Raw genomic sequence first — 7196 nt, 5'->3', positions numbered from 1 at the left:
TGGGGACAGACAGAGTGGGGCTCAAACCTGCACCCTTCTGGTTGCCAAACGGCTCCTCTGACCATCACCGCCGAAGTTGATTTAACATCTTCTAGAGTGCATTTGGTCCCAGAGTAGTCTCTAATGCCTCTTTGGTAGGCCAACAGCTTTTTGCTTTACGGTTGAGCTGTGTCATGCCTATTCAAAAAGTAAAAAGTGACGGCCGAATAGCGCTTTGTCAAGCTGTAGGCCTACCAGAAAACCCCCAGTGGAAAAGAGGCATAAGTGTTGAATCAACATTGTGTTTTTACTGTGCAAATCAAGACAAATGTGCACTATGCATAACGACCTACAGTTTTCCTGTTCATTGTCATAATTTAATAGATTTATGGCACAGGAAACTCACTGCTTGTCAGTACAAGTTGAAGAATTCAATTTGTCTGCTCTCATAACAATTTAGAAATAGTTGTGGTTTTGTTTGATGGATGGGAAATATGGTGCCTGGTTAAAAAAAGAAAAGAAAATCAATACAAAAACACATTAGCATAATCACATACAGTAAGTTTTTAACAAGCTTCTGGCATACGGGTTTATCCACAGAAGCTATTTAAACCCCTATGTTAAATCCTCTTTTAACAGGAAACGCAAGAGAAATGACAACCATGCCAAGGTGATGAGCTGCCGTCTTGACTTGGTGTTTGTTTCTTTGCCAGATTCTACATGATGATGCACAAGAAATGCAATAAAAAGAGACGCACAATCACACTAGGAACACAGGAAATGTGTAGCCTACCCGAGCGTGATCATTAGCACATGCATCATTACACCCTGCTGTGCTGTGAGATTTCAGCAGTTCATCTCTAGCTAGCTTAGCTGATCATTTCATCTCATTCCCTCCATTCTCAGTCCTCTGAGACGAGGTAATCATCTAGCACCATAATGAACAGGTGAAGATATTGCATCATCACATTTCAGTTTGATGCTTCTTGACAAAGTTTTGCGTGGGCCTGCACACCTTGAAGATTTCTTTTTAGCAGGTGCAGCTTTTCAGGGTACTTCAGTCAACAGTCAGAAAGAATAGCGCAACACTGCTTCTTCACGGTTCACCGCTTTATTTTGGTGTGAGAAGCAGTGCTGCGCTATTCTCTCTGACTATAGTATGATACTCCTTCCCAAATATTATATCACTACATGTATGTTCCCTCACTTTGATTTATTTGAATTAGGTTCTGGTATACTGTACATCGGCTAGGTGTACAACCTTTGGTACGATTGGAAGACTCGTCAAGTGTTTGACATTTTGTTTGCCCAAAGGTTGCCAGTTCGACTCCCAACCCAGCATATTGGAGGGTGGGGTAATTAACCCCCGCATCCTCCTCCATGACTGAGATGAGTAGCCTGAGATTGGCATTGTCCTGCCACATTGCTCCCTTGGGGTGCCATTTGGGGTTTCCCCCTGGCAAGTGTGAGGCATTAATGCAATTTTGTTGCGTGCTGTGGAGTGCTGTGTCACGTTGACAATGGGGATTTCCTAGGTGGGCTTTTCCATTTCAATACCTGGCACAACCCCCTTCCGTGGGGCCAGGTATCAATGGCTGTTTCCCAATGTCTAGTGTGCGTCCTTCGAAGTGTATCAGCCTTGGTAATCACACCCAGTGAATGGATACTCGTTGGTGAACTCTGCGGATTATTTAATCACTTGCCGTGACTAATTAGGCTGACACACCTCCAAGGCTCATACACTTGTCATTGGGAAATAATGACTGTGTGAAGTTACCAAGATAGAATATGGCTGCTGTTAAGTGACAAACAAAAGGTAGTGACTGCCTAAGTGCATGCAGAGGTTAAATGCTATTTTCAGTTGGACCATTTACACATTTTGTATCTAAGGAGGTAATCTGCATAATTTTGTACAATGTCATGTTTCATCCAAAAGAGGTAATGAGAATCAACACACAAACCTGACAGATGGACGGAGAGGCAGGCCGCCAGCCAGAGAAGCAGGCAGCAGGCCCAACAAAACCTCATGTCAATGGAACTAACCCTCTATCACTGTGGAAGACCTGGGCCATTATTTAACAGCAATGTCATGCTTGACTTTAAATCTTGTTTTTTCACATTAGGAAACCAATTTCCTCTGTCTGTCTTGGAGTGGGAGCCTGTCCAGCAGCCGTGTTCATTTACCTTCTCAGGTTTCTGATCATGCCTCAGCTTCCACAAGGTATGCATGTCATCTACACTAAATAGATGTCAGTCATTTAAATTGAACTTGAGCTGGATTCCTATGGCTTGATTTGATTCCTAGCCAACCAGTCAGAAACACACGCGTGCACGCACGCACACGCACATGCTTGTGATGGAAAGTTTGCTCTCTTTTTTGCAGTGCTGTGTTTTTATGTTTGCCCCCTGGAGTACACGTCCCTTTAACCATGGCTACTAATGTTTGGCAGCTCCAGCTGTGACTGGAAACCCTCATTAGACCACAAATGTACTCGATCTCCTAGAATAGGGGCAGCCGTGGCCTAGTGTTTAGGCAGTTGGATTTTCAATTTTTCGAATCCCACCTGACCTCTCCCTACATCTCCATCCATGGTAGAGGTGCCCTTGAGTAAGGCACCTAACCCTACATTGCTCCAGGGACGGTAACCAATACCCTGAAAAAGAATAATTGTAAGTCGCTTTGGCTTAATGAAAGCGTCAGCTAAGTGTAATGTAATAAAAATAGATAGTGTGAGAAAAATGAGAAGTGTGAAAGGGTACAAATCTATTCTGATGTTCTGGTTTGCAAATTAAATTTCATATTAATCACATTATTCAAATTAAATATCTATTCAAAATGTTGCTTTGAATCCAAGCAAAAGCTTCCAGAAACTATCATTAATCATTTTTCATCACGAATTCTCTGCAGCATGGTAAAATGTTACACACCTGTGACATCCAGTTATGCCAGAGAATAGCTAACATCCAATGTATTTGAAAATGTTATTCAACCAATGGAAGAAGTGAGTTTTTTTTTTTAACACTTTGCCGAAGATGAAAAAAAGAAAAAATAATCAAATACATTGCAAATGCCATTGCTATTTCTTTGTGGTGGCCTTCTTTAACCTGACTGCATATGGAAGTCTAAAACAAATATGAAGCATGATAGTATGGTGAGGGAAAATGAAAGGTGTTGTGGTGTTTTCTACAAGAGGACAAGATCAGGGTTGGTCTGGCCATCTAGCATACCGGGCATTTCCCGGTGGGCCCTGCAACCTCGTGGGCCCCTATTTCTTTTTTTTCTTTTTTTTTTTTTTAGATTTCTGAAAATAGGGGACCACGAGGATGCGGGGCCCACTGGTGAGTCTGTTCTGAGCCACTAATTATGAGGAGGTCCTTTAAGCCAAAAGTGTCCGGGCCCTATTTCTCCACCAGACTAGCCCTGGACAAGATGAACGCATGTGTTATTGGGCACTGTGACCTTTTCTTCTGCTGTCGGTTGTTGTTTTTCTTCTGGGGATGCAATTAAACCACTAGGTATATGCCAAACTCTCCTGTTCCTCAATACAACAACCTTTTTGTCCTCCCTCACCCACAACAGTTTAATTTGTGATTTGAGAAAGGGCAACGATGGCCCATCTGCCAGCCCTCGTCAGATAGTTCGTAAGCTGCCGACGTGCCCTGGCACACACACACAGCGAGACGATGTACTTCTGATCTGACAGCCGAGGGGAAGAAAGACATCAAGTCCGGTAGTTAATTAAAGATGACACCTCATTTGCTAATTGTGTCTGAATGAGGCAGACTCTTCTTGGAGGCCATGCTGTGCGTGCCTTGATCAAACTAGGCCTCTCTCCATGCCCCCCCACCCTCTCTCTCCATGCCCCTCTCTCTCTCTCTCTCTCTCTCTCTCTGTCTTTGTCTTGTGTAGTGACTCCTCGACTACTGCAATGAACTGTTTGGGGAGAGAGGGGGAAGAAAATTAAAGATTGATGAATTACCCCCCCACACACACACACACACACACACACCCCACCCATAAACAAACCATAAGCAAACAAAATTAACACACAAACAAAATAAACATGTGCATGTGACCTACAGTATATCACTGCATGAATATTTCGTGTGTCTCTTCATACGACATTTGTCTCAAATGGTATAGTGTGGTTGTACATGATTTCTACTTAAATAGCAGACGTGGGTTTATGGCCACCATTAACCCCATTCTCTTTCCAGTACCGTGCCCTGGTTATAAATTTCTTACCGTTGCTACACGCACCTGTATGCACCGGTCTACTTTCACCCCTGAAATCGCGTCAATGTGGTATTCATGAGCAGTCAGAGCACTTGAGGAAATGAATTTTAACGAAGGCACCTGGCTGTGGTCTGCAGCTGTTAAAACTATTTCAGGATAATCTTGCACCACTCACATCAGCCCTGTCCCCCTCAGCCTGCTGCAAGTGAGTGGCTGAACATGTACTGTGTACGTAATACGGAGTGGAAAGGTTTGAGAGTGAAAGAAAAAAAGAAATAGAACATTACTCTTCTCTACTGCTGCTTTGGCTGAAAAGGCCATGTGTTCACAGCATTATGAAAAGTTAGGTAGTCGGACTCCAGGTGCGGTGAGAGGTATGGTGGACTGGGGTGAGGTAAGATGGGGGGCAGTTGGTGGGGGATAAAATATGGCAGTTAAACTTCCAGCCGGGGTTGTGGGGCAGCGGACTCAAGGTGCGGTGAGAGGCATGGTGGACTGAGTAAGATGGGGGGTAGTTGGTGGGAGATAAAATATGGCTGCAGGTGCTGTGGTTTGGTCCTGATGAGGGTGTTAACCCTATCCAGACTGGGGGGGGGCTAAAAGTGCCTGCACCAACTTTGATGTCTTATAACTCCTGAATGACTAAAGCTATGACTGCGAAACTTTGTGACTTTTCCTAAAATGAAGTTGGCTACAATGTGATACCAAAAGATTAGGTTTATCATTTTTATTGTTGCCATGGCAACGGTTTTCTGACAGGTTTCCGACCAAAAATCACTGATCTAAGTCTCATCATCATCACTTTTCATATTTTTTTAATTTTTCATTAGCATCAGACATCCTTGTGAACATTCAAAGTGGTCTGATGCACATAATAGCCAAAATTGATGTGCATTACCCAAGTTAGATGGAAAATACATTAAGGTAACATTTTGGGCAATAAAATCAGGAAATGACGTCATAATGATGTCAGAATATCAAATTATGACACCAAACTGATAGTTCGTTGGCTGAAGATCATCCCCTCCAAGTTTGGTGGTCATACGCCATTCGGTTCCTAAGTTATGAGGTGGGGGTCAAAAGAGCCCCCCCCCGGTCTCAAGAATGCAAAAAAAGCCCGGTCTGGATAGGGTTAAACATCCAGCCAGGAGTCCGTTTCTCGATTCTTGCCTTTGCTAACCGTCTTAAGTCGGTCTTGAGTTGGTCGTAAGTTGCTCTTGAGTTGGTCTTAAGTTGGTCTTAAGTTGGTCTTTAGTTGGTCTTTAGACGCAAGACCAACTTAAGACCAACTTAAGAACAACTTAAGAACAACTTAAGACCAACTCAAGACCTTGGTTAAAACGTTGGTCTTAAGAACGAACAAAATGGCTAAAGTCGTTAGCAAAGGCACTGTCGAGAAACGACCCCCAGAGCGGTGGGGTGAAGGTAGTTAAACCCCATTGAGACTCGGCTGATGGAGATGTACACCCCTGTGACAGTACACAGTACCATACTCTCATATAGCTGCACATCATTAAAGACTACAGCAACTGATGCAATGCTGTGTCAGGGGCTCTTCCCCACCCTCACCCCTCCACTTTCTCCCTCTGAACAGGTTGACCCAATGTAAAAGGCAAGGTCACTGAGGTCAGAGACCGGAAGCAATTACTGACGGACGGAGGAGGAAGAGAATTCCTTGTGCTCAACCCCCAGTGGAGCTGCCTTGGACTTTGAATGATCGTTTCAACTTGGCATTTAAATAAAAGGAAGAAATGATTACCTGGTGTTCTGTGTGCCCTCTATCCTTAACGTCAACCCCCTCCTTTGAGCAGGACCCAGCAAATGAATTCGGGGACCTGGAGCCAGCCTAGTCTATGCACGGTGAACACATTACCATTCGGTTGGAGCGAATGCAAGAAGTGATTTGCTCTTTGAAGAGTTCATTTTTTTCATGCCTACAAATGGTGTGCAAGCCAAAAGCTGCATTTCAAGCTCAGAAAATCCTCTCTTGACTTATTTATTTGGTATGGGGAGTGAGGAGAGATGCCCAGGCCAGCCCGCCTGTCTGTGGTGGCAAAAAGTGTCTTAAATTCAGCAGTGCATTTTTCATTATACTGCATCGATTTCCTGCTATCGTAAACGGAGAGGGTAGTCTGAGAGAGAAAATGAGGGAGCGAAAGAAAGCAAGAGGGAGACAGACATACAGTAAAGAATGAGCCAGCGTGAGCAAAAGAAAGATCTGATCTGATATTGTTCTGTTTTGAAATGAGTCTGTGTATCAGACCAGTTGTGAATGATGATTTCTGCCCGTCTTTATTTCACAGGAACACAATGATGATGAACAGCAGTGGGGGTGACTGATGAGGGTTGATTGTGTCCCTTTCAGACGTGGGTGTAAAATAATGCAAGGGACTAGGAAGTAGTAGTAGTAGTAGCCTTTATTTGTCCCAGTATGGGCAATTGTTTTGCAGTGGCGGTACACACACACACACACACACACACACACACACACACACACACACACACACACACACACACACACACACACACACACACACACACACACACACACACACACACACACACACACACACACACAAAACATTTAGCAGACATGGAGAACATTTAAAATGCATTAAAAAACACCAGCACCTTGTGCCTGTCTGTCATACTGTATTTATTAGTCAAATGAGCTATTTAATCCCGTCCTTTGACCACTTGTGGCTTGATGCTAATGCTCACATTTACTTCCACTGATTATGCTAAGCTATGCTAATAATTCTGATCCAATATATCTAAGTACTGAAAACACTGAGAAGAAAATGATATGCACATTCATGAATCATGCTTGGAAAATACTGCAAGTATGTGAAAATCAAAAAAGGGTGGACTGTTCCTTCTAATACATTCATTACTGGCATTGACTGAAGGTGGTATACTCAGAACAAAATAAGGGGGAAAAAGAACATTCTTCAATGCACACAAGTAATCATGTTCCAGA

The 7196-nt window shown here is 43.4% G+C and overlaps 1 long non-coding RNA gene across 2 annotated transcripts; it reads left to right on the top strand.

Annotated features, from left to right (window-relative positions):
* Window positions 1–1416: 1416 nt before the first annotated feature.
* Window positions 1417–5937, top strand: LOC134458750 (uncharacterized). 2 transcript variants are annotated; one of them, XR_010036627.1, is made up of 3 exons: window positions 1417–1514; window positions 2103–2200; window positions 5811–5937. It is a non-coding gene; the product is annotated as an uncharacterized LOC134458750 (long non-coding RNA). The 2 variants fall into 2 exon arrangements; XR_010036626.1 differs by lacking the exon at window positions 1417–1514 and adding an exon at window positions 1723–1795.
* The last annotated feature ends 1259 nt before the right edge of the window (window positions 5938–7196 follow it).

The sequence above is a fragment of the Engraulis encrasicolus genome, chromosome 11 (genome assembly GCF_034702125.1).
Source record: "Engraulis encrasicolus isolate BLACKSEA-1 chromosome 11, IST_EnEncr_1.0, whole genome shotgun sequence".
Classification (NCBI taxonomy): domain Eukaryota; kingdom Metazoa; phylum Chordata; class Actinopteri; order Clupeiformes; family Engraulidae; genus Engraulis; species Engraulis encrasicolus.
Note: the sequence above shows the minus strand (reverse complement) of the source record. Positions and strands in the feature narration are given on the sequence as shown.